Source organism: Ornithodoros turicata, chromosome 1, assembly GCF_037126465.1.
Source record: "Ornithodoros turicata isolate Travis chromosome 1, ASM3712646v1, whole genome shotgun sequence".
Taxonomy (NCBI): Eukaryota; Metazoa; Arthropoda; class Arachnida; order Ixodida; family Argasidae; genus Ornithodoros; species Ornithodoros turicata.
Genome location: NC_088201.1, coordinates 23,602,123 through 23,628,880, shown reverse-complemented (window position 1 = coordinate 23,628,880; position 26,758 = coordinate 23,602,123). Strand labels below are relative to the sequence as shown.

The window sequence follows — 26,758 nt, the reverse complement described above, 5'->3', positions numbered from 1 at the left end:
GACATTCATCTAAGCCTAAATACTTGAATTCATTTTTCTACGTTCTTTCAAGTACCAAGCTCTCAAAATCGTCCCTAAATTGTTCTAGAAGCTCTGTGTGTGATATCTCCCCAACAGTATTTTCACGGACAGGTTATAGTAAACCAGTGGCGATCTGGGGTTAAGGGATTTGACGGTTTGCACGGCTCTTCGATTTTCACGAAACTTTGCATTTTAGTTAAAGATACTGTAAAGCAGTAGACATGCATGATATGCCGGTGATGTGACTAGAGACTTTGTTGCTTCTAAATACCATATGCGGAACCATACGACCGACAACGCGCTATAAATATTTTTAATTTGCCATGAAAGATGCGGCGTAGTGTAGCGGTGCGGCGCCTGGTGTCAAACAACCCCCTGTACAGCGGGCAACACTGAAAATTGGTATTACATACTATTATATCGGAACTTCGTTATCGTCGTAACCATATTATTAGTTTTCCTGTTTACCTATGTATTCTCAAACCCCTGTTAAGAGTGTTTTTTGCGAAGTAACCCAGCGCTGGCCGCTGTTCGATGGAGGCTCGCCCTACTTCTCTGCTGCGCCTGCGCGCTCCTTGAACGAACAAACTCTCTCTGTGAACCTCTGTGAACAAACAAGTCCCGACACTGTCTGGCTTCTTGAACGTCTGACACATTTTTTTTTCAACGGCTCAGCATTTCATTTCAGTTCGCTTATCCGTTTATCCTCAGATGTGGATCGTTGTGTGGATTGCAGGTGCGGATTTTATGGTGGATTGTTATGAGGGGCCCAGTGTTATACGCATGCAATGTGGTTGCCGCCGTATGTCAGGAGTACGGATTCATTTCGAATACCTAGTACAGTGTTGCCCGTAATCTTTAATTGTAATTTTCTAATTAACTGCACCGTCGATTGGAATGAAACCTGCGCAGTTCTGTCCTGGTGGCTTGGAGTATCGAATAGCCACACTAAATGACATTTGATCGGTGCTGCTTTACAGTACCTTTAAGTGGCTTCCACTGATAAAAAGACGTAAAGATGGCAGCAGCGCTGCGCTGACGTCCTTGTTGAGCGAACATGTGTCGTTCATTCCTGTCCTACCAAGTCGTTTGCAGTTGATGCACACACTTCAACAAGCCCCGTGAACGTTCGCACAATAATACATGCTTTAGACTGGATTATACAATCCACCATAATAACCCTTATGGTTAGCCGATCCATGCTCCCTTGGGTAGCCCCCACTGAACGAAGAGAGTCAGGGCTGAATGCTCCACGAACTGAGTGCTCAGAGCGAATGTTTTGTACCCTAGGCAGACGGTACTTAACGCCTTGCGCCTTATGTACCGCCTTAACTAATGCCTAACTTAAAACCATAAACGTTACACCCGCAAGGAAAGGCCGTAGCAACACGTCGGCACTTTTGACTGATGGTCAATTCCGCTCACTTACCTCCCGCTCAGCTCCTGCTCACTCATGCTCACACACTCGCCACTCAGCTCTTCGCTTGCTCACTTATGCTCATTTACTCCCCGCTCATCTCCCCGCTTGCTCACTCATGCTCACTCATGCATTACAGCCCATTCACCAAATTGAGTATGAGCGAGCATGCTCATGTCATAAGAAAGTTTTGCCAAGTAAGTAGTTGGGTCATATTCGTCGAGAGTGCCCAGTTCCTCGGTGTAGCAGCTGTATATATGGGCGCTTTGACCATGAGACTGCCCTTTACCCACGGTGTTCCGCCGCCATTGTGACTGTTCAGGATATGGAGAATGCCTTAATGGGCTATTGTGATGGGCAGAATAATAGTATGGAGAGAGATCCGCTTAGTGTTCCTCGTCCGGCTGATCTGCACAGTGCCCGCAATAATATGAGCCTCTTGCCTCTCAGCTCTGTGTTTGTTCACCCATGCTCACTCACCTCCCGCTTTGCTCTCCGTTTGCTCACTCGTGCTCACTCACTCCCTGCTCAGCTCTGAGTTTGCTCACTCACCTCTTGCTCAGCCCTCCGTTTGCTGAGGCTACAATAACAGGTTACAATGTGATGTGATGTGATGTGATAAAGAAAAAAAAAAGGGAATGTGGGTTTCGACGAGGTTACAATACAGGTTACAATAATGACCTGTGTTATACTTAATTATACTTTACGGTCAAGGTTCCGATCTCCCCGCTGCCTTGTCTTTTGAACTACGATGTCTGCAATATCGGCCATCTGCTGGTAAACGGGGCCATTGATTGAGCTACACCGCAAACAGCAGGCTCTGATTGCTGTCCCCATTCCTATGGGCCTGTTGCTCTGGGTCAGGTGGCGCGAGTGAGCAGCAACATCAGCGCCCCAAATCATGCAACACTCCCCAGTTTAGCAGACGACGCGGCACTTTCAAGTACACGGTTTCGAGTTCTTCGCGCTTTTCAAGAAGCATCGCTTTTTCTGTTGATTTCCTACAGGTTTTGTAGCTTCCTTGGAACCATACCGTTTGACACACCATGCAAAACCCGCTGATGGAACTCCTTACTGTTGGGATCCGCGGCCGTTTGGGCCCGAAATGGCGCTGTGCAAACTTTAGTGCAACAGCCCTATTGAGCATTAGAACTAGTGCTCTAGCCTGTGTTTCCGTTGACGAAGACTTTTCTTCCGATATGTTAAAATTTGGAGCTGATCGGTAAATAGTGTGGAGCAAGGTTCAGTTTTGCTTATTTATTTGTTGCATACCCCACAGCGCCGATAAAGGCAGTGTAAGTTTTGCCGGAAACAGCGTGCATGCGCGATTGTGAAAAATTACGGCAGAAATCACTGTGCAGATTGTCATTGAAATGCGATAGCATTTAAGAGCTCATCGCTGGCATTCTCCGACGATGGACAGTAAAGGCCTGTGAAGACTGAAGTAGCTGACGTACTTGGCCACCAGTAGCTCGTCTATGCTCCTGACGAAGACACGATCTATAACACATCCCGTACGGGTTGTGGTATTTATCGTCGTGACTAGTCAAAGCTTTCCTTCATAAAGTTCGCGAACCAGTTGTTCTGGGGCTTCTTAATGTCCATTGTTAAGGAAGAAGACACATGTCTCGGCGGTGAACATCACGTGGTCTCGCTCTGCGTATCATCCACATTCTTGCCCCTCGGACAGTCATTCCATTAAACGTACTTCATCATGTACGGACGTCCTTGATTCCTTTACATCCATATTGAAGTCGCCCATGACAATCATGGGCATGTTGTGTTCCTTCAATTTTTCTATGAAGGTGTTGCTTGCAGGGTAATTGAAGAGTTTGTCTAGAAGGAACTTCTTGATCTGGCCTTTAGGGAATCCCGGCGTAGTGTATACAGCACGGTGAGGGTGGGGAGCATACATAGTCCACTTGTACTCGAATAGGTGGGGTAACTTCTGCAGTCTCCCCCGTACACAGACACACTTACGCTTGAACTGGTGAGGTTCCTCCGCCGACAACTGCTCGTGCCGGCGTGCGTGGCGTCGGGACGCCAATGGTGTGACATCTGAAAGCGCGCCCTCTCTCGTGGTGGTTTTATATCCGCGCTTGAACACGTATGGGAAATTCCACTTCAAAATCACACGCCGACCTGTCGACCAGAGACGTTGCCCCACAGAACACAGCAGCGTACAAGTTAACGAAAAGCAAATATGTTGATTTGCTTACATGTAATTCTAACGTTGATGTTCACATTGATGAAGGTGAAAAAAATATAAAAGAGAACCCCCACCCCCCACTTTCGTGATAACTATCGGCCAAAGGCCAAAATCACTGGTTAACGTAGCGTACAATGAATTACATGAATTCTAACGTGTTTGAGCTCTGTACTGTCCTTTGTCTGCTCTGTGCAATGCTGCTGCTGTGAATGGGCCACTCCTTCAGCTTCGTTTTGTCTCTTCTTTTTATCTCTGCTTCGTGTTGCTGGCTCCCTCGTCACTGCGAGGGAGATTTTCCAAGGTATATTTAAACAGGTAGCGTAACTCCCATAGGCCCCTGTGTCTTCAGAATGACGCCATGATAGAGACGGTCAGCGCCATCCATCCGTTGCGCGGACTACTACGATTGTAAATAAATGACGTCAGAGACGACGTCACTAGTATGAATATTAAGTAGTGCATAATTATCCATGCACGTTTATATTGGCCCGGCCCACTTCGCTTGCCTTGTATTCCCTTTTCCGCGCCCAGTCAACAATACCAGACGAGAACACAGAAAAATAAAGCATATCAAATTTAATTAATCATATCAATTCCAAATACATACAGTTATCACACATTTTGACAACTCCAAACAGAAACGCATCGTGATGACCATAGAGAAATTAGGAAGGCTCACATAAGGCCCATTTCTCACCTAGAGCTATACGTACACCTAGTGATTAGACGTTTGCATTTATTCAATAAGTGGCCGTTATAGGTCCATTGCAACAAAACACGACATCGTTGGTGCACAGTTGGTTCCTGCTAACACTCACACCATCATGGCCGCTAGTCCCATGACGAAATCTTTTTTACCGCGGGCCCAGCAACATGGGATCATTGGATTCATCTGTTCACTCGTGTTAATCTTGGTTTACAGCACGGAGATGTGAACGTCGCTTCCTGTTTAACCCAAAGAGTGTACGAACTCCGTATTACAATGCACGGACACACGGTACAGATACAGAGACGCACGGATAAACAGACCCAACTGTGACACATGCGCAAAGGAACAGGATACGGAAATGTACTGGAGTGGTAGATGATCTCGTATATGTGCACGAGCGGGGCAACGGAAAGCTTTTTCTACATTGAAATTATGAATAACCTATTAGTACACACACAAGCCACGTCCATGTTGTAAAGTTTTTCTGTTTACAACCGTACCTCTACTGTCAACACCCAGGATCGCTCGCGCCTCTTGCTGGTGGCCTTGCCGATGGGTCTGATTTGGTATTTTCTCTTGTTTTCGCTACCAGTTTAGATATACCTTGGATTTTCCACGTTTCGTGGCCGCGTTTGTTATCGCCTGAGAACATTTTGGCGATATCACAACAGACGTCATCTCCAAGCAGCAGCCAATTAGTGCAGGTCTTAAACGACGACATACCCTGCCTCAAAAAACGTAGTGGGTTCGCTCATAACTGCTATCGCATTTAATATGACAGTCGTCGAAGACGCAAAACAGCGGCGGGAATCGATTGCCAGCTGAGTGCGCTAACCACTCCGCTACGCTGGCATCTGCTCTTCGACGACTTAGCAAATGGTCCCATTCGACTAACGGATCATGCACGCACTCTTTTCACATGCTCTCCTACATTTCTTTACATGCACACACATGCATACAACACAAGTACAGCTCGAAGCAGACCAAACCTGAACGCGCCTCCGACCTGCGGAGCGGGAAGAGAGCCACCCTAACGGCGGTTACGAGAAATAAAGGGAAAGAGTGTTTCGACTGTCCTGCGGGGGTGTCCGCCTTGCCATGAGCTGTTGACTCGGCATCGCATTACCGTCAGCTGTTGTTATCATCGCGACGTTTGTTTGGTTTTGCGGCGATTATGTAAGAGGTGTATGCTGGCCGATATCGCAAGGATGCAATGGTAATGCAATGCTCATAATGCACAGCTCATGGCAAGGTGGACACCCCCGCAGCACAAGTGGGACAGTCGAAACACTCTTTCCCTTCATTTCGCCTAAGTGCCGCTAGGGTGGCTCTCTTCCCGCTCTGCACAGGTCGGAGGCGCGTTCAAGTTAACTGTGCTTCGAGCTGTACGAGGCCAAGCCATCTGGTGAACATGATAGAACTGTTCTGAGGCTGAAACACACAAACAGACGAGCACAACACAAGCCTCAAGGTGCCTAAGAACATGAACAATTAAAACATGGCAGTCGTCGAAAAAGCCAGACAGCGCCGGGAATCGAGTCACGTACCTCTCGATTGCCAGTCGAGTGCGTTAACCACTACGCTGCGCTAGCATCTGCTTTCTGACGACTTACCAAAGGGTCCCATTCGGGACTCGGGTCACGGGACACGCACTCTCTTCACAATCTCCACTACATTTTACTTTTTTTCCTCGTACACACACACACACATACAACACAAGTAGATGCAGCGGCTTCTGGTACTTTCCATCACGTTCACCAGATGTCGTTGCCTCGTAATGTGTTGTATTTGTATGAGAAGAACTGTAGGAGAGCATGTGAAGAGAGAGAGTGTGTGTGAGTCCCGTTACTGGGTATCCGCACGAGCGACTTTATTTGGCGAGATGTCAGCAGAAGAGTGTGCGCAGGAAAGCACGCGCCAAAGACATATCGCGGAAGAAATGCGAAGCGCATCCGAGCGACGTCTGAAGTGATGGTGAAGAAGTTGCTTAAAACACGACAAAGGACGGCGCTGAACGCAGCGCAGCTAGCAGACGCAGTTTCTCTTCGGAGAAATTCTGTGGAGCCATGGGGAGCGCAGGAGCGCACGCAGAATCTCCTAGCGGCGGAGGAGTATACGAGACGACGTGACGTCATCCACCCAACAAACTATGACGCCGCTTCTGCCGCCCTCGCGTCTCCGCCGAGATCTCGCCCCAAAAATGGCTTGCTGAGCTCAAGGTCGCGGGTTCGATCCCGGTCGAGGACAGTAGCAATGTGGGGGAGGTAAACATTACTTCCAGCACTGTGTGACGGAGATTTCCGGCGCACGTCAAGAGAACCCCAGGTGGTCCAAATTATCCGCAGTCCTACCCTGCGGACCTGCGCGTGCAACATGTGCGTGCAACATGTCGCCACACTGCGCAGACAATCCTTACGTGTAACATCACGGTACCATTATTATTATTATTAAGCCTTTCGGCTTAGGCTGGCCTGCACTACTGTGCTAGTGTGCATCGAATGGGTAAAATTATCATTATTATTATTTATTATTAGCCCCCAAAAGTCGCTCGTGCGGATACAAGGTTAGTCGAATAAGGCCCTTTGGTAAGTCTACGGGAAGCAGGTGCCAGCGTATAGTGTACTGGTTAACGAACTCGATCGGCAATCGAGAGGTGCGTGGTTCGACTCCCGACGCTGTCTGGTTTTTTCGACGACTGTCATGTTTGAGTTGTTCATGTTGTTAGGCACCCTGAGACTTGTGCTGTGTTAGTCTGTGTTTTTCAGCCTCAGAACAGTTGTTTTCCATCATGGGCGATTGTGTCTGCTATTGAGACGACCGCATTTCGTTCAGCTTCCGGGAGTGGGCAGTTTGGGAAGGTTACATAGTTTTGGAAACTCCACACCTTTTTTTATCTCCCTTTCTCGCCGAAGGCCATATCGCTGCCGTCTTGCATGACCTTAACCTCAGTTTTTATTTGCGACCTTCGCATTTTAAGGCGTTAAATGAGCCCATAAGACTAAAATATTACATGAAACTGTTGAAGCATGCTGTCACGACACAGCTGGCCTGTTACCCTTTACCTGGGTCGAAGCATGGAGAGCGGTACTCCAGCCAAACAAGAAGCCGTCGCATGCCATTACCAGTGATGGCCAGTAGTTAACTACATGTAGTTAAACTACTAGTTAAACTACCTGATTGTAGTTAAAAACTAGTTATCAATTACTTGCAGAAATGTAGTGGCAACTACTAGTTAAACTACTAGTTTAAGTAGTTAACTACAGTAGTTGGGTTACTGAAGGCGCCAACTACTTCCGATTTTGCCGCAAGCTTTTCGGCACAATTGTGCTTCCGACTTTTACGTTGAGCTACTTGTTTGATGAGAACAGAGCTGCAGAGCAACTGTGTCGTGCATGTGTACTAAATCTTCACTGTTAATGCTTGTCTAGTGAAGCCTCATTTGCTGCGAAATAATTCTGCAACTTAGTTTATCTCGTAGGCACAAAAAGAATCCTGCCGCAAGCTTTGTATTTGACTATCGTAGCTATGGCTTCAGCCAAAGTTTAGTATTGCTTGTGATTCATATTTAGGTGTCCAAGAACACTACAAGGGATTGGTATTGGTAGACAACGTTAAGTAGTTATAGATGTAGTTAAACTACATTGCAGTAGTTAAAAGTAGTTTTAACTACTCCCCTGAAAAGTAGTTGAACTACTAGTTAAACTACTCAATCGCAAAGTAGTTAGTAGTTATAGTTAAACTACTGTAGAAGTAGTTAGTGGCCATCACTGGCCATTACACCACGAGATCATACAGGCCTCGTTCGAGGATATTGGATGGCTTCGACCAACTGTCGGGTTCCTTTTTTTCTTCTTTTTCAGTACATCTCAAGGGCTTGTGACGCCATTTTATGAGGGGAGAGTCCATCTAGATGTGACCACGGTTGCGAGTCGTTTTCCAATTCCATTGTTTCAGTTCTCCACTACAAATTATACGGTTCTTCCGCGCCTCTGTCCGCAACGTGTGTCTGTGCGTATATGGACCAGTATACCCGTTGTGTCCAGTGGACCACAATCAAAGCTATGGCCATCGTTGGTATTCTTGGGTATGGGTATAGGTATGAATTTGCCATCATTGATATGTATACAGACGTCGCACAGCAAATGCCTCTACATGATGTGCTCGACACACGTGCCCCCTGCCCTCTGCCAGGTCCATGAACATGTCCCTCGCGGTGCTCATCCTCTCTCTCTTGGCATGTAGTTTAAGAAGTCGGTCGTCCCGGGTGATACCACCGTTGCCATTGTCGTCCCGCCCTCAACATTATCATCAATATCAGGCATCGTCATGCAGCACGTGGACCGCCGGAGGGAACAAAAAGGACGGCACAAAGCTCTACATTGCCTGATCTCCGGTTGGCCTTTCCCGATACTGTCACGACCAGCTTTCACCATCGACCATTCTGTGATCGTCTCATTCTTCAATAACACTAGAGCTCTTGCCATTCGCCTGGCGCATTTCGCTCTGGGGGAGTCGCAACACGGTGCATGGTTAATGGACGCCCATATCCAAAGCGCCGACAAACATCCTCTCCAGAAGTTGCATAGCTGTAGGCAGTTGTTTAACCACACAACGAATCACACAACATGACCTCTGAAGCACATTTGTAAAGACATGTGAGACATCCGAATGCCAGTGGCATTTACAGTCGACCCCCGTTTATCCGGACGGTGCCGTTACCGGCGAAATCGTCCGGATACCGGGGCATCCGGATAAATGAAACGACCGAATAGAAACGTCCTACAGAGCAAGGTTTAATTAAAACACAGAAATCTCGTCAATGACAGCTGTTACATAGTAGTGTAGGCACTCGATTCCTGCAAACTTTTGCTAATTGCATAGAGTTGACCACGCTGTTGCGCTGCTCGGAGAATGTCAGAGCGGTCGCAAAGTACCAATGTCGGAACCTTGTTTCTCACTGGCGTCATCGGCACCGTCTTGCTGCACATCATCGGAGGCAACAGCAGCAATCACACCGTCATCAGTCATAGCTGCACACGCGTCATCATCCTTATCAACGTCAACGTAGTCAGAAACCGCAGCATCATCTACCGCAGTCGCAGTGAGCCTCTGCATCAGGGATCGCAGCTCAGCTAGGGGAATGTCTTCATCGGACAACGGGCCGTAAGCAGCAGGCCCTCGGGTTGGAGTTTTCCCCTCTAGAACCGGACAGTTGCTCGAGATATTTCCAAATGACTCGACTGGTCAACGTGACCCAACGCACACAAATAGAAAAGGGGGTCATGGTGCACGGTTGTCTCCCCTACGGAGGAATGTAGGTCCCTGACGCGTGACGGGAATAACCCCCAAACAGCGAAAAGGGTGAAGAAGCGGGGTCAGCGTCTCCTCTTACTCACGGTAGTCCGGATAACTGAAGCTGGATTACAAGAATTTTCGACTTTCGTTCCCTGGAATTCTTGTCCGAGTCCGGAAGCTGAAGTCCGGATAAACGAGAACAAAATACATGGAGGAAAATCCGTTCCCGTGCCTTTTGTCCGGATACCGCGGGAACCGGATAAATGAAGTCCGGATAAACGGGGGTCGACTGTATTTGTTTCTTTGAGTACAGCCGTGGTGCCATCTTTTGTGTTTCGTCTTGAAACTTTGTCACGGGAAGGTACTGAATGTGTCCACAAAGCTTGATGAATATCGGACGCTCGCCCGTACCAGTCTGTATAGGCCGTATATCGAAGCTCACATGTGCCGTTACACCTGCACCTACCCCACCAACCTCCGACAGACGTCACCGTTAAACTGAAAAAGTCCATGTCATTGAGCACCCTGTCGCTGGGACAGCGATGGAGAGTACTTGAAGTACCAAGTACTCAAGTACCACTTAAGTATGTGAACTTTACTTGAAGTACATTTCAAATTGTGTACTTTGTGCTGCACTGAAAGTACTTTTTTCTAGTACTTTCCCATCAACTATCAGGTACTCAAGTACCCAAATGGCTCAGACTTGACATTTGGGCCTGTTGGTGAATGGCTGAATTCGTAATTAAAAGCGCTGCAAAACAGGGACGATCACACGGACAACGCACGTAACGCTTTGTGGTGTGTTGTCCGTGTGATCATCCCTGTTTGTAAGTTTGTAGTGCTTTTAACACCACATCTACCATGAATTTACCGAACTGGGACTGCAGACGAAAATCGGGAAAATGCGAAGAAATAATGTTTGTGTCTTGAATGGGCAGTTTTGGAGAAACACCATTGCTGACAGGCAGAGGTGGATCCAGAATTTTGCTGAGGGGGGTCCTGCCTTGGACAGCATGCTATTACATTACCAAGGTCAATTGAACTCCATGTAACGACAGAAACTGAGGGGGTCAGGACATCCTGACCCCCCTACATTCGCCCCTGTTGACAGGCTGGAAGTGTGATAACAACAATACTTTCACGTTGTTCTACAGTTAGAAGTAGGGGACACACACACGCTATGACACTGAGATAAGCAGCAAGATGAATTGGGTTTGTCTCCGGCTCTCCCAACACATGATTCTAGTGGATTGTTACATTGTTTTTGATTTATGGATTCTACAATTTTTAAATGGTTGCATGGTTTATATTACTGCAGATACCAAAGCCACATAAAAAATCAGGATGTGCATTGCGCTTTTCATACATTTGCATACAAACTAAATTGGCAATGTACTTGATGAGCACGTTAAAGTACTTTGCTTAGTAATTTGTACTTTACTTGGAGTGCATAAGCAATGTAGTACTTTCTACTGTACTTAAAGCGCTACTTATGCCACGTACTTGGTAGTTTACTTGAAGTACAGTTTTGATGTACACTGCCCATCACTGCGCTGGGATGGCTCTTCCTTCACACAAAAGGGAGATGTGGAGAAGGTAATCAGGAGGAATCTGCATAATGTTCAGCCAAGTGATTCCCACCACGGACCACGTCTTCATAATCGTTGTCGGATGGCTTCGACTCACTCCACTAAAGAACATCCTGTTTTCGTCATTTGGTCGGGCTTTATTCCTCACAATGGGCATGTCCGGCCACAGAAAGCGATGAATAAAGTGGACATCATATTCCACCATTTCTCTTTAGCGTTTACTGGAGGCAGAACTTTGATTTGGCAGGTCACCTCAGCTCATCGTCATTCACGTAGTTGTTGTTGTTGGCCGGTCAGTGCCGGACACATGAAGAGCGTGTTGATTGTTGCTCACCGTTCGAAATGGCCGACACTCTTAGCCACATTTGTATGGATTGCATTCTGGAGACGAGCTGAGTATGAGCCACTAACAGCAATCTCCTCCAATCATTGCAATAAAGAGTACAACGGCGAGTTTGTGGTGGTGATTACGTATAAAAAGACAGTGTCCAGGCTCCCTCCGATTACTGAGAATTTAGTTCGTAGAAAATGACTGCAAGAATATCAGTAATTTACGGCATGATGTGAACCCCTGCAGTACTCCATCTTTCATCGGGGGACTCTCAACAATGACTAAAGTGTATTGCTATGCCCCCCGTGCAGTGGAAAAAGAAGAGAAAGAAAAAACGACCGCGTAATGTGGGCAAAATCGGTCGACGATTTACTGCAAAGGAAAGAATGAAACAGTCACCAACGACAAGGAGATCACCCCCTCCCCTAGCGTCACTGAAAGGCGTGAAAGACATACCCTCCAAGTATACCGACGACACTCCGCTGTTGCATTGCTCTGATGCACTGTAGGGAGGACATCACGCTTCTTCTGGGTCATATGTATGTCAGTTCTCTACCTCGTAGTATTATAGGGTTGCTACAACAGGCAGATAAAAAAGTACTCAAGTGTCAAGTAGGGAGGGCAAGAAGAACCACCAAAGCCTGAAGACGTGTGTGACAATGTACGCCACCACCCCTGGAGATTCATTTTCTCCCGGTATTTCTTTTTCTTTTTTTTCTTTTTTCTTTTTTTTTACACCGGGATTTGGGGAAGACCTGCAGCGTAAAAGCGTTTGGCATTACAACGCCGGTACTTACCAAAGAGGAAATAAATCACTCGTGGAGGAAATGAGAACGCATTGGGCGGAGAGTTTCGGCACGAAAAAGGCCAAGTTATCCGCAATTAGCCGCCATCAGTTTTATCTCTACTGCCATCATCGTTACCGCCTCTTGATGTCCATGCTGCCCACTTAATCAACTTAACAAGAGGCCGCTCTCCCCATTTAATTACTTTGTGCGCCACGACTATCACGCGAACGCCACCTACCGCCTCCTAAGCAGGAAGGCCACTTTCATTCGCCTCTTTTGACTTGTGGCGCTTCTTCGAACCACTATATGTACTTCACTAAACGTGCCGTACCAAACTGATGCACGTGTGCGTTGATTTCGTTGAACTGTTCCTAAGACGTTACCTATCCTGCATGAATGTACAGCATACATTGTCGTTCACTGCGAGATGATTGCAATAATATAATTAATAATAAGATAATGCAATTGCATCTGTGATGGAACCACAAAACAGAAAGTCATACAGTGAAAGGCTGTATGTTGCACAGTTGCCATTATTCTGCTTCAGCCATTCATTAGACGTTACACGTTACAAATACAAATGAAACATTTTTACCACCACTAACCCCAAAATGACCACGCTTGACTAACGCGTTCTTTTGTTTTGCTATTTCCATAATTCATGCATGTAACATGAACTTCGTGTGGCATGTCTTGACACGAGTATACTTTGATTAAATAGCAAAGCCGAGAACCGACTGGGGTGATTCGTGCTTTGTTGCGCAAGAACGGCTCTTTCTGGACCGATTCAGAATCGACAGCAGTTTAATGTGCTGACAAGTGGGCAAAGAGTAACGAATCGACTTGGAATCATTAGTGCCCTCAGCAGATTCGAGGGCCTCATTATCGACGCAGCTTTCTTCTTCACATACTATACGAGGCAAAACTAAAGAACGCCGAACGTTCAGTTTCGTTGGCTTCGTTAAAAATCGACGTCAAATAAAACGGTTGAACGTTGGAATTCAAGCCAGCAGAAAAAGATCAAAGCGATGGGAGGAAGGGCCTTTCGAATCCCTTTGATCGACTATTGTGTTTCAAAAGACGGTCGTCGTTAAGCACCATTAAGTAAGAGTAATTTTAACTGCTCCACAGAAGTGCGCTACGTACGTACTTCGCACTGATTTTAATGGGTGCGTGATTAGGTTTCTTTACATTTACACTGGGAAGATCTCATCTCAAATGGCTTCCCATAATGATTCTGCCACAATTGGAGTTGCTACAGTATCCAGGAGAAAGGGTGACGCTTACTTCGAGAGAGATCATGTGCTCTTTATGCGCAAGCTTATTGTTGTCTTCGTTTGTTTCTTGTTATTATTACCAGCAATGCTTTACCCACCTATTGCGTGTCCTAAGCTGTGCGATTGCTTTTCCTTCCTGGTTTTATTTTTCGCATATCTCATCCCTTAGAGACGACAACCTTGCGGTGTGACGTCGTGAAATTTCAAGTATAGCTATTTTCTAAATTTCTCGATTTAATTGTAATGTTACATACAACTGCCGGGAAGTTCCATGCAGTCACGTAGTTTTCCCTATCTTTCACTTTTCCTTCACTCAGCCACAACTGGAATATACGTATATCTTCATACTGGAATACGTGGTAATCGATACTACCCTCCACTTGTGCATTAGAAAGAGCTCACAGACAGCACTCTTTACAGTTGCAATTGCTCCACATAACGAATGGCGAGACCCATTCGCTTCTTCCCCCTCAGTTGGCAAGCATTGAAAGTACTTTTGAGGGGAGCGGTATTTGGTGGATGGGAGGGGCCGAAATAGCGTCGAATACCCCATCGCAAAGCCAATCACAGTTGTAGCAGCTCTCCGAGCGATAAGGGAACAGCAAAATCGCGAGCGTTTACCGAATTTCAATTTATTTTCACTGGGAAAACTCATTGTGCGTCTAACGCACGGGTGCATTCCTGTCGGGAGGGGAACATAAACAGAATGGGCTCTGATGGCATGTGAACTGCGACGGAGGCTTCTGGAAAAGTAAAATCGACTCGACGCGTATCCGAATTCCAGCAGGGCACGGACCGGCAGCCTTTCAGACGAGTTGCGTTACAAACGTGCAGGCGAACTTCACCAACTTTCATTCATCTTTGGCGTTATTGTATTCTGCAATCGTTTCCTGATGGAATGTGTACGTCTCAAGACGAAAAGTTCCGCGCACCAGACAAAAGCAACGCAACACATCCTCATTGAGGCGCTTACTCACGTCCTCAGAAACGCCGAGCTGCCATAGCGCAAGAATCTCAGCGGAGAAAGTCTCAAGATTGCTTTCCTTATAGTTGTCAATGTTGTGGTCCAGGGTCTGTACCTACAGCAAGTCTACAATGAGCAAAAGAAAGAATGTCGTGTAATGGATGGAAGCCAAAGAAAGAACGCGTCATTGGACAAGGGCACAAGAGCCAGATCAGATGTATTTGTTATACGTGTGCTATATGGCGCAAGTATCCTATTGAAACCGACTGGCCATCCATAGTTCGCTGGAAATGGTCAAAAATATAGCAGGACAGACAACGGTCAGACCATACATGTATACTGCGCGAGTCGAAATCTTCAGCCAATTGTTATTTATTGTAAGAATGTATAGAACAGAAATAAAGACAGCGAGGAGAAGTCGCTGCGAGAGATCTAAGGCCCACGAAGCCCGAACCCACACATTCTTCTGAAGAGGTGGAATGGTAACACAATGCTTGTTTGCGAAGTTTCCAAGCACGGCGACGAAACGTTTAGTAAAATATTGCATAATGGAATATGCATTACAGACAATGCTGTTTCGCCAAATTAGAAAATAAATACCTGATGAACACTCGCCTTGTAATTTTACAGCTCGTGTGTGATGTTTGGTTTCCCCAATATGTGCTTTTCACTAGCATGGCCCTACTGTAAAGCCTCGCTCATCTTACTTTGGTTCCAAGAGAACGGTGTCGTAACGCAGCTTTTAGAAAACATCTCGTGCCCGGCATTTTGTCAACTTGGGCATGCCGTCCATCTTTCTCGCTCGCGTGGCTGTCATCTATGGCCTTCGCCCATGTATTTCCTGTTTTAGCACCTCCGGTATATCTTACCTCCCTCTCTCGCAATCTCCTTGATGGTGGTCTTGTCAGTACAAATGGGATGACAGCTCCGCGACGCCTGTCGGGAGAAATCGGAATACGGCTATCAGGCGGCGCCCACCAGGAAAAACCAACAGGAAAAGAGGAGGACGTCCCAAGTCGATGGCTCTTTTTATTTGGCAATGAATCTGTTCATTATAAATATCCATGAAACCTCTAGGTCAGAGTATGTGCATCGAGAATTTACGTGTTCTCAATTATAGGCGAATCCTCAAACGAGAACGCGCCGTGTACCAAGCATCACTCTTAAAACAAAACTTCACCGCATAACACGCTCTTAGCCAACCGCCATTCCGCGTGACATCGTTCTGTCCCCTGATTGGTTAAAAGCGGGAGGTGTACGCCTTTTTGTGACACTTACGCAGTTATGGCAACTGTCACAAAAGGCTGTACAGGTTGGGACAAAAGTTTACGGAACACGCGAGCGGCGTACTTTTTCTTCGGTGCGACACCCTAGCGGCCGGCAGAAGCGGGTGAGTTCACTGCTTAGGAGTGGTGGAAGCGTGCGCTGTTAGCGACACACAGTAGTTGTTCCGATGTCGCTTGGGTGTGTCTGGGAAGTGGAAGCTACCGCTGTGTGTCGTTAACAGCGCACCCTTCCACCCCTCCGAAACTGTGAACTCACTCGCTTCCGCCGGCCGCTAGGGTTTCGCACCGAAGAAAAAGTACGCCGCTCGCGTGTTCCGTGAACTTAACCTGTACGCCCGGCAGTTTCCACAAATCAGGAGTGATAAAGGCATCATTCTGTGAAATGGTTGGCCTTCACCGTGCTAAGTTCTGTTTTTAGAGTGTACGCGCGGATGGCCGCCATGTGATGCGAGAAAAATGTTGGGTATGGAAAGCGAGGAGAAAAACATGCCACGTTCATTCAAACGTTTCATGTTTTTGCGTCCGAAAGCATTTCAATATTAATTGCAGATTGCCGTTCTACCTATGTATTCTGAAGTAAGCGCACATTGTTCGAACCAGAGGTGGGGAGTAATACATTACAAAGTAATGCATTACCGGTAATCAGAGCCGTAGCGATGGGGGGGCTGACGTCCCGGGCGCCGAACGGCAGGCCGGCAGGTTGTTTGTACAGTATAAAGCAGGAATGAAGAGAGTTTGAATTTATGAGCGCATGAGCGTTTTCTTTTCTTTGTTTACAGAGCTTCTGCGGGCAGTGAGAGAGAGAGAGGGGGGGGGTGCTTCACGTTTACCCTGCCCCGGGCGAAAACTCGCCTCGCGACGGCTCTGCCGGTAGTGCATTAAATCTGGGAAATGTTAATGAAAATGCATTACACTTTTGAAACAGGTAATGAGTAATGGTAATGCATTACATTCTGACCGTGTGATGCATCATAGCATTACTCATTACTTAGGATTAATGTTCTCGCACTGTCTAAAACCAACAATTAAAAATCGTGCAGTGTCGGGTCATGGAAAATCCCTGGTTTTTCCAACCAGTCTTTAACAATGACCAGGAGGAGAGCTCTGGTGTGGTATGGGATACCCCAAGCGTAAGGTATCCTCCGGTTGGCTTACACGTGTCCAGATGGTGTAATCGGGATCCGGAAAGTCATCAGCCCTTTTCTTCTCTAACGCTTTTCAGTCAGAGGCGAATGAACGAGAAAAAAAAAGCCTGTACACCTGTAACTACTACTGCGCTGCAATAAATCTAAAATATGTTTTATGCATACATGCACAAATTCACGTGCACCGATTGATACCTATGGTGCTATTACCTATAATTCTACTAAGAGATACGTCGTGTGAAATTTTGAAAGAATACACTGTCTGTACCGCTGATTACGAAGTCCTTACTGTGATGTCAGGATGTGAAGTGTACTCTGTATTATACCGTCCTCCCACGGGAAACACTTCGTCCTTTTTCCTTTTTTTGGAAGGCTTTTTTTTGTACATCACTGATAACAATTTTACTTTGTTCTCTGGTGGTGACATAAATATTGACACGTCTGGTCGCTCAGCCCCACAGCCACACTGAAACAACTTCTTGAGGCCAATGGCTTCTTTAATTTTATTGAGGCTCCAACCCGTATCACGCCAACTAGCTGCACTTCAATCGATGTTATTATATCAAATTACTCCTCTTCAGATGCGACTAGCGGAACACTTAGCACTGAGCTCAGTGATCATTTGCCAATCTTTTTTAGTTGTCATTCCCGTGGAGGTAGATCTAATTTGACCTTCAAACAACAAGTTATAAATGAAGCCAATCTGCGGAAGTTTTGGGGAAAGAGTACGTACCACAGATTGGAACCATGTTTTGCAGTGCCAAAACGCACATGCAGCCTATGATATTTTCTTTAGCAGGATATATGACATCTATAGGGAATGTTTCCCTTTTGTACACAAGGTGAGACCTAGGTCAGCCAGGAAACCATGGATAACGCGGGACATCCTAAAATCTATGCGAAAGCGTGATAGGCTATTTAGGAAATTTCTGAAGCATAGAAATCCTGATTGTTTTAAAGCGTTCAAGGAATTGCGTAATCGTGTCAACGTGATGCTAAAAAAAGCCAAACAAAACTACTGCGTGAACAATTTCTTATCGTGTAAAGGAAATGCGTCAGCTATCTGGCGTAACATAAATAAGCTTGTTAATTACAGAAAACCCAACCAACAACTTGACCATATAATCGTAGACGGTGTTAGCTATCAAGGAACGGACATGGCAAACGCTTTTAATGAATACTTAGTCCATTCATCTGATCAGGATAGCTGTGCACACGACATTTATTTGGCTTGTGAGAATCTAACTGAGGTCAGAGCTAACTCACTGTTCCTCTCCCCAACTGATGAGGTTGAAGTTTACCATAGTTTTATGCGGCTTAAGAACAGTAAAGTGTTATATGTCTACGACATGCAAATTGGACCCTATAAAACGATAATGGACGTTATCACACCTTGTCTAGTGCATATCTTCAATCTATGTTTGCTAACAGGATCCTTTGCTGAGGGCATGCAGTGCGCCAAGGTCCTCATGGTACATAAAAGTGGCGACGCGACCTGCGTTCTAATTACCGACCAATGTCAATATTACCTGTCTTTTCAAAGGGTTTTGAACATATGATACACAAGAGGCTCGTGGCTTACTTTGAAAAATATAGCTTGCTCTGTGAACGCCAATTCGGCTTTCGGAAGAATAACTCCACTGAACTCGCTCTCTTAACGCAGAAAGAAATCATCCTGAAAAACATTGAGAATAAGCTATTAACCTTAGGCCTGTTAATTGACTTTAGCAAGGCCTTTGACTCGATTTCCCACGCTGTACTTCTGGAAGAACTCGCTGGCTACGGTGTTCGTGGTATCGCACTCTCGTTGTTCGCTTCCTATCTGTCTTGTCGTCATCAGAAGGTCGTTGTCAATGCTATTCCTCCAGCCTTTGCAAAATTAAAAGTGGTGTGCCGCAAGAAAGTCTTCTGGGGCCACTCCTTTTTTCGATTTGCATAAATGATATTGTCTCTATAACTAAGGAGGCTGACTTTATCATTTATGCTGATGACACCAGTCCTCTTTTCTCCGGCTCCCACCCTGACACATTAATTGCAGTCGCTAACCATGTACTTCAGAAAATCAAGTCATGGGCCGATGTAAATCGCTTGAGAATTAATGCCAATAAGACCAAAGCCTTTTTTTTTTCTGCTAAAAATAAACCTGTGACATCCACAATTAATCTATTGCTCAGTAACTCAGTCATCAGCATTGTTGATACTGTTAGAATTCTTGGAGTGACCTTTACCTCGAAGCTTTCTTGGTCGTTGCACATAGGTCATGTACACACCAATGCATCTCGTGCTTTTTGCTTTTTATTCAAATATCGCAGTTATATGTCAAGGGCAACCGTCATGATGCTTTACTATGCACTCATATATGCACACTTCAATTATTGCTTTTTGGTATGGGGTACCACAACAAGTACGAATCTGGATAGGTTATTTAGTCTGCAAAAAATATTCATACGAATTCTGGACCGCCTCCCTTATTGCCACACAACAACTGGTCGTTTCGAAACAAACGGTTTGGTTCCCTTACACAGTCTGTATGAGTACAGACCTCTCTGTTATTATAAATTGGCTGTAAAGAAATCACTGGTTGGTGTCTTGTCAATGTTCGATCTCACAGAGCTTTCACGTCACTATGCTTCCCGCGCTCATCAGCAGTGGAACATTCCCCGTTGTAGGACGAATTACGGGGAACAGCGGGTCAGTGATTGCTTGCTGCAGTTATTAAATGAATGCCCTTTCAATCCTTTAAATGTGTCCCGTACATGCATTCGTGATTTCTGTAGTTAATTGTTTTGACCAGTAGTTATCAATGATCAATAGCAGGGGTAAAGGTGTCAAGAATACGTTTTTTTTTTTTTTTTTTTTTTTTTTTTGATGTGTACTTTTGTGTGGTGTAGAACTAACTTTATTTTGGTTTCTGTAGCTATATTGATGTTTTATACTGACTTACATTTGTCTCTCTTCTTTTTTTTTTTTTTTTGACCGGCAATAATGTTATGCAGTGATGCGCGTTTCCTTCGAATGTTGCAGTGTATCACCATTGCAAGTTCTATGTCGCTGGGAGCTGTGAGTCCCTCAAGTCACTATAGTGACTTTTTTTTTACAGCTTCCACCACATTTTTTTTTCTTTGTGGAAATAAATTCACATTACATTACATTACAATGCAGGATGAAATGCAGTAAATGTAATACAGGGTGCGGCGGTGCTCGTTGTGGATCTCGAATGTCTGTCCATGTGTGCTGTCGTTCAAGCGTCATGATTTCAACTAAAGTATGTACCAACTACCACAAGCATCGAGATTAGTCATTAGTATAATGCAGGGCTTTATTAGACACTTCTGGGAGAATGTAATGCCAGAGTAGCGGCATTACTTGATGAAAGTAATGGCATTATGATGCATTAATAACCACAAAAAGTAATGAGTAATGGTAATGCATAACAAAATAAAAGTAATTTTCCACCTCTGGTTCAAACCAATCCAGCTTTGGAGCTCACAAGACAGGTGAATGAGCAGGCGAAGGCCGTACACCCGAGAACCTTGTTCATTGATGATCGCAACGTATGAGCGAAACAAACCGCAATTTCCGCTTTCCCTTTCCCTCTCCTTCTCAAGAAGGCTGACGATGCGGAGCGGGCTCTCATTGGTCCCCTCAAATTTGTCAAATCATCGCGGGAAATCGTTTGAGGAGACCAATCATAGGCCTCTCCACATAGGTGGACAAGGAGAGGGAGAGGGAAAAGTACATTGCGGTTTCTTTCGCTCATAAAACACGAACGACGCACCGGATGACTCCCGTTCCTTTTGTGTTGTTGTCAAGGTAACGGGATCTTTCATTCCACAAAGAGAAATTTTTGCACTTTAGTGCCGCCTTTGAACTCGTCCTGGTGCTCTAACTGGAAAATTACAGAAGATCATTGGAATGCCTCTATCTGTAACGAGAACGAGGAAGGAAATTTTTCCTTCTTCTTCTTCCTCTTCTCGTTCTCCGCAACATCCACACGCTGTGCTGCTGTCAGCCGAAAGACAGAAAAATTACAACTGTAAAAGAAAAAAACTACCAAATTAAAAAAAAACATGTTTTTGCGGCAAAAAAATTGCTTTGGAGCATCTGCGTTAATTCGGAACAACCTTCCCTCCTATAGCTGCCGTAATAATGATACTTCGGAACGAGTCATGGGCTTCCCAGACTAATCGTCTTCATTCTCGTTTATCTTCCTTTCGCGGCTTGAAACGGAAGGCAGTGGGCTGCACCACTTGCTTCTATTTAGCGATATCGTTAGCAGTCGGAACTGATTCTTCGCACGCTGAAGAGATCAAAAGGAAACCAAAATGTAATTCCGATGGGCGACGCCGAAAGCAAAATAAAATGCTGTACATAAAAAGAGTGATGCCTCGCCAGCAGGTAGAGCCGTCTTGTGTTTTTTGTTGGTGGTGATGCATCAACCCTAAACCAGATAGTCCAACAATGAGAGAAAGGCAGCCTCCTTTGATTAATAGCGCGTCGGTGCCAAACGAGGAACCGGTGTCAGAGAGAAGGCTGCCTACCTTCGAGAGGGCTTGCAACTTCATCCCGGCCGGCGTCAGTCGACACCTGTGCTAGAGGCCCCTTGGAGCGACCCCCCACATGGAGTAGTGCCGGCTTTGCACGCCTTTCTCACACCTTCTTTGATAGACCGGCGCCGCCGCCGCCGCCGATGCTGCCCCTCAGCCACAAAGGGAACGGCACACCCAAAGTTTCTTACCGAAAACTGATAGCCACCTTCGGCGGACATTCTGGCCCTGATGATGATCATCTGTGCCGTTGATTGCATTAGTCATTTGCTGCGGATATTAATAACAACATTTTCGACGGATCCGTGGGCGGTGTTTGTTTCGCAAGCTGCGGTTCAGCGGCTGTCGTTTTTCTTGATCCGAGTACTCTAGCAAGAGGTATTAGTTTTTTTTTTTCTTTTTTATGCACGCTTTCTCATCACCCAACAGACCCGCAAAAGTTGTAAAGATGGAACTGGGGAAAACTACTTTTTGTAGAAATGGGCAGTTCGACGGCACTTGAGAGAGAAACGTTTTAGCCACCTTACGGTGCATATTTTGCACACGTGCATTTGGCAAGAAATGTACAAGTTTGCCCAAGACAAAGTTCGGGGTAATGATCATAAAACAAAGAATACAGCGTTTCGGGAGCTTAACTATGCACCGGACAATCTATCATGCTCTAAAATTTTATGTCGGCACAGTCACTACGTTCAACTTACTGCGAATTATTCGTGAAAATTAAAAAACCGCCAGCTCCTTAACATTTTCTATGGCCCATGCCTGTGTTTCCGCTCCTTCCGCTTGATGGCGGGATAGTCGGAAGCGGCGTTGCGGACGACATTGAAGGCAACGGAGTGTTTCGAACTTGATGCACAAAACTGCCGTATAAAGCGCTTTCGTACGTATAAAAAATAGACTGCAGTACGTAACGCAAAAACGCGAAGGCCAAATATGAGAATGAAGAACTAGCAAGCACCCAAGCATACCATTCTGTCTTCATAGCAATCGTCTGCAAATCTCTTCGGGTTATTGGACGAGCACTTGTTTTCATCGTATCGTACACTGTGTATCCATGTGCTATCTCTCCCTGTGTATACCGCGTTTCCACTTTATTCACATTACGTACAATGCGCCAGTTAACTGTACAGGAGCGCACAAACGTAGTGCTCTGGTACACGGAGCTAAGAAGTGTTGCACTGGTGCAAAGAAAATTCGGAGCGACTTAAAACCGCCCTGCGCCGTCGGACCACACCATAAAAAAAGTGGAGAAAGCGCTTCACTGAGGAAGGTTCTGTCAGGAACAAGAAGCACGTTTACCCGAATGAGAAGCGACAACCCTATCATTCGTGGCAACGGTTGGCTCACAGCGTACTGTGCGGTGAAGTTCTGTTTTTAGAGTGTGCGGCGCATTACTGATAGTCCCAGCTCACTTGGAGTTCATTTTGTTTAGCGACGAGGTGAACTCTCATCTCAGTGGCCACATAAATCGCCATAACTGACGATACTGGTTCGCAAACAACCCAGGTTACCCGTAGCACCATCAACACGTTCGGGGATCTTAAGCAAAGAATAGAGCAAGCGTATCGCTCCATTGATGGTGGCATGCGAGAGCGGGTACTGAAGGAGTACGAACGAAGACACCGTCGGTCGCTGTGGCAGTGTTCGCGGCGCATATGTTGAGTCATACCGACCTTCCTGAACGACTAGAAGTTTCTATCTCGAAAAGGCCCTTTTCAGTGCCTAGCATGTGATGCCACGAGGACAAGGCGTCTGTTGAAAACCACGAAATCACATTTTTGATTTGTTCTCTACGCAGCTTTCAAGCTTGCAATCCCCTCCACAACGTCGCATCCGACTGTGGCGCCATCTAATGGAAGTAGCGGAAACACAGGTATGGATCATAGAAAATGTTAAAGAGCCGGCGTTTTTTTTTTTTTTTCTTATTTGCACGAATAATTCACAGTAAGTTGAACGGAGTGACTGTGCTGACACAAACGTTTAGTGCGTGATACGTCGTCCGATGCATAGTTAAGCTCCCGAAATGCCGTATGCTTTTTTTTTTTTTTTTTTTTTTGTGATTACAAATCCCGAATTGTATCTTGGGCAAACCCGTGTATTTATAAACACTCTCATCTCACCGTACACCTCATGCATTGTAATGGGTCCTATCTGTCTAAAATTAAAGCAAAAATTCGTTTTCACATCTTCCGATGCAGAAACGGAAAAGCCTCGTCTCGGAGTGCCTCACAAAGATAGAATAGAAACTTTGCAGAGGTACTTTCGTATATGGAAAGCACGGGGTGTACGCCTTTTTGTGACAATCAACATAACTGCATAAATGTCACAAAGAGGCGAAGCCTCCCGTTTTCAGACAATCAAGGGACGATGTCATTCGGGACGAGGGTTGACGAGGAACGTGCTGCGCGAAAGTTCTCTTTTAGTAATGTGCGCGATACCTTCGTGCGAGAGAGAGTCAGTGTGCATGGGGCTCAACTTGTTTATTTTGTGCACGGTTGTGGCAACCTTTTTCTACACGGTCAAATGTCGGAGTTCTTTCAACGTTTTGTACGAGTTGCCACTGCTGGGACGTCTCTTCAATTTTGTAATCTCAGAGAGTCTGCTCTGCTCCCAAGTGACTGCTTCATTCATGTCTCAGTGCCCTTCAGCAGTGCAGCAGCGTTACCGCATCGGCTCGCTATAGGAATACCGGCGAGATATTGAAGCAACTGCAATCCTGACACTCCGAAAGGAGAAGTGAAGAGAGCGAGCGACATAACGTGCTATTGGTTCGAACGGACGGACGGACGGACATCGGGTCCTTCCCCATTTATTCATTTATTTCTTTATTTATTCGTAAACCCAAAGGGTCATTGTAGTCATTACATGGGTGTGTACAATAGCTCAATCCTTATCTGTAGAATGTATTCTAAGAAGACAGATAACAAACTGATTGCTGTTTAGGTTTCCAGCTGCTTATGGTTCCTTTTTATTGGGCGGGTCATTCTGAGGACCTCTACCCGCAATGACGGTAGAGGGGTACGTGCTTTCGTCTGTCTACCAGACCAAGAGTAAAAAGAAAGAAAAGGAGAGCGGCCACTCTTACTGGATTACGCTTACAAGGTCTTCACTGGATTTCACTACTCTTACTCGACTTCACTGGATTGCACTTCACGTAGAACAAGTCATCGTTGAGCGTGAACCTCTTGCGCAATGTGCCGCTCATTCCCGGAATCCTTGGCATTTCGTTGTTGACACCCGCCGTTACACTCGAAGCAGGAACAGGGAATGGGAACCCGTTTCAGCTGCCATGAGTCGTTTTGGTAGGTATACATTGGAAAGTATTTTCCACGCCTAAAATCACCATGCAAAGTATTTCAATAAAAATCGCAGGGCTGCACTGTATTGCAGCCACAATTATAAATTTTTGGGTAGAACTGCAGGGGCAGAGATGTTTTTAGTCGCACATGTATACAACAGCGAATAGAACAATTTTACTGCAAGGGTTGAACATTTATACTGTGTGGATATACTGGGTCCTACTGTAGAGGCAGAACGGTTGGACCATTTGCTGCTTGAATGTTATATGCTGTTGTGGCTCAACAGTTGTACTACAAAGGTCTACCTGCTGTACACCATACAGTAGAAAATAAAAAATGTACCACACACCCCGTACATCAGGTGCGATAATGTAGATGTTGGATATTCCTCCAAGTGTGGTCCTACTCCAAACCCCCAAACTGAACACAGAACCGTATCCACGACTGCCATAAACGTATTCACAGTTTATTTGACACCTTCATTATCATTTCATGCTTAATATGGCTACTTTCACATGGGCACTCGGTGAATCAACACTAACAAAATAAGAGAACTTAACAGCTGATAACTGATTGTGGCCTTTGGCGAAAAAAAAAAAAACACGTTCACTGTCCAGAACAGTGCCAGGGTTGTGTTGTTGCCAGTGCACCCAGCAGGCAGGGAACTTCCATTCTTACATCTTCCAGGCATACAGTAAACGTGGTCGTGTAGCATCTTCGACACGGCCACGTTTACTGTATGCGTGGAAGATGTAAGGATGGAAGATTCCTGCCTGCTGGGTGCCCTGGCAACAACCACCACAACCTGGCAACACCACAACCTTGGCACTGTTCTCGACAGTGAAAATGTTTTATGGTACCACAGGTGCCCAATAGAAGGGTACGTGTAACGCTTTTTCGTCCTGTAATAACGCAAGCACATTTGTTTCTAAAGCTCGAAATGTACTAATTGAACAAAAAATAATAATTTGTTAGGGCTGCTTCACTCAACTCGCAGACCTCGGCAAAACTCACTCATGAGCCCGCTCATTCATGCTCACTCACGCTCAAATCGGCCAATGAAATGAGCGTGAGTAAGTGAGTAGATAGTGGAGCGGCTTGTGAGTGAGCCTGAGTGAGCGAGGCAGAGGACTGGGCGAGCGGTGAGTGAACTTGAGTGAGAATCAAAACTGCCGAGTCTGGTCTGTTTGAAAAGTGGTCTATTTGAAACATCCACATCACCCGAGGACACAATGCGTAATCACGTCGAGGAGCTCCCGTTGAAAGTGTAGCCGGCCTCTGATTATGTGACTTCGTAGCTAATTTGACTACCTATTTATACCTATTAGCTGACAGCCTGATTAGCTGATATTAGCTAAATTAGCTGATATTACCTGAATTAGCTGACATTGGCTGATATTAGCTGATGGTAGCTCATATCTAATTCAGCTAATGTTGTTCAGTGATGTTAGCTGAAATGGCTCAAAATAGCTGATATTATAGCTGACATTAACTCACATTAGCTGAATTAGCTGATGTAGCTGATGTAACTGACATTATAGCTGCGTTAGCTGATATTAGATGACTACCTGATTAGATTAGATTAGCGAGAGTTCGAGGTAACTCGTTACTGTAACTAAGTTCTTGGTAACTGTTCTGTAACTGTTCTGTAACGGTTCTGTAACTGTTCTTTCTTGGTAACTTGTAACTTAACTCGGTACTTTTGCGCCGTGGTACCTTTCAGAGGAATTCGTCCCTTTTTCAGGTAACTTTGCCAAACTAACATAAGTTAAGTTCCAAGTTACTTTTAACTCACTTTTCACTCACGTCCACATATGTTCTTGCTTTCTCTCAGGTTCCTTCATGGCATTTTTTGCCATAAAACGTGATGTTCAATCAATG

General features: G+C 45.6%; 1 long non-coding RNA gene across 3 annotated transcripts in view; it reads left to right on the top strand.

Annotated features, from left to right (window-relative positions):
* The window catches only part of LOC135377669 (uncharacterized), a 69,472-nt gene that overhangs the window by 21,940 nt on the left and 20,774 nt on the right, over nt 1-26,758 (top strand). For 2 of the 3 annotated variants that reach the window (XR_010418170.1, XR_010418169.1), the window contains exons 4-5: nt 23,377-23,451; nt 24,522-25,232. This is a non-coding gene — a long non-coding RNA (uncharacterized LOC135377669). Of the gene's footprint in view, nt 1-23,376; nt 23,452-24,521; nt 25,233-26,758 lie in introns of those variants that run through there. The other variant, XR_010418171.1, reaches the window with a different exon arrangement.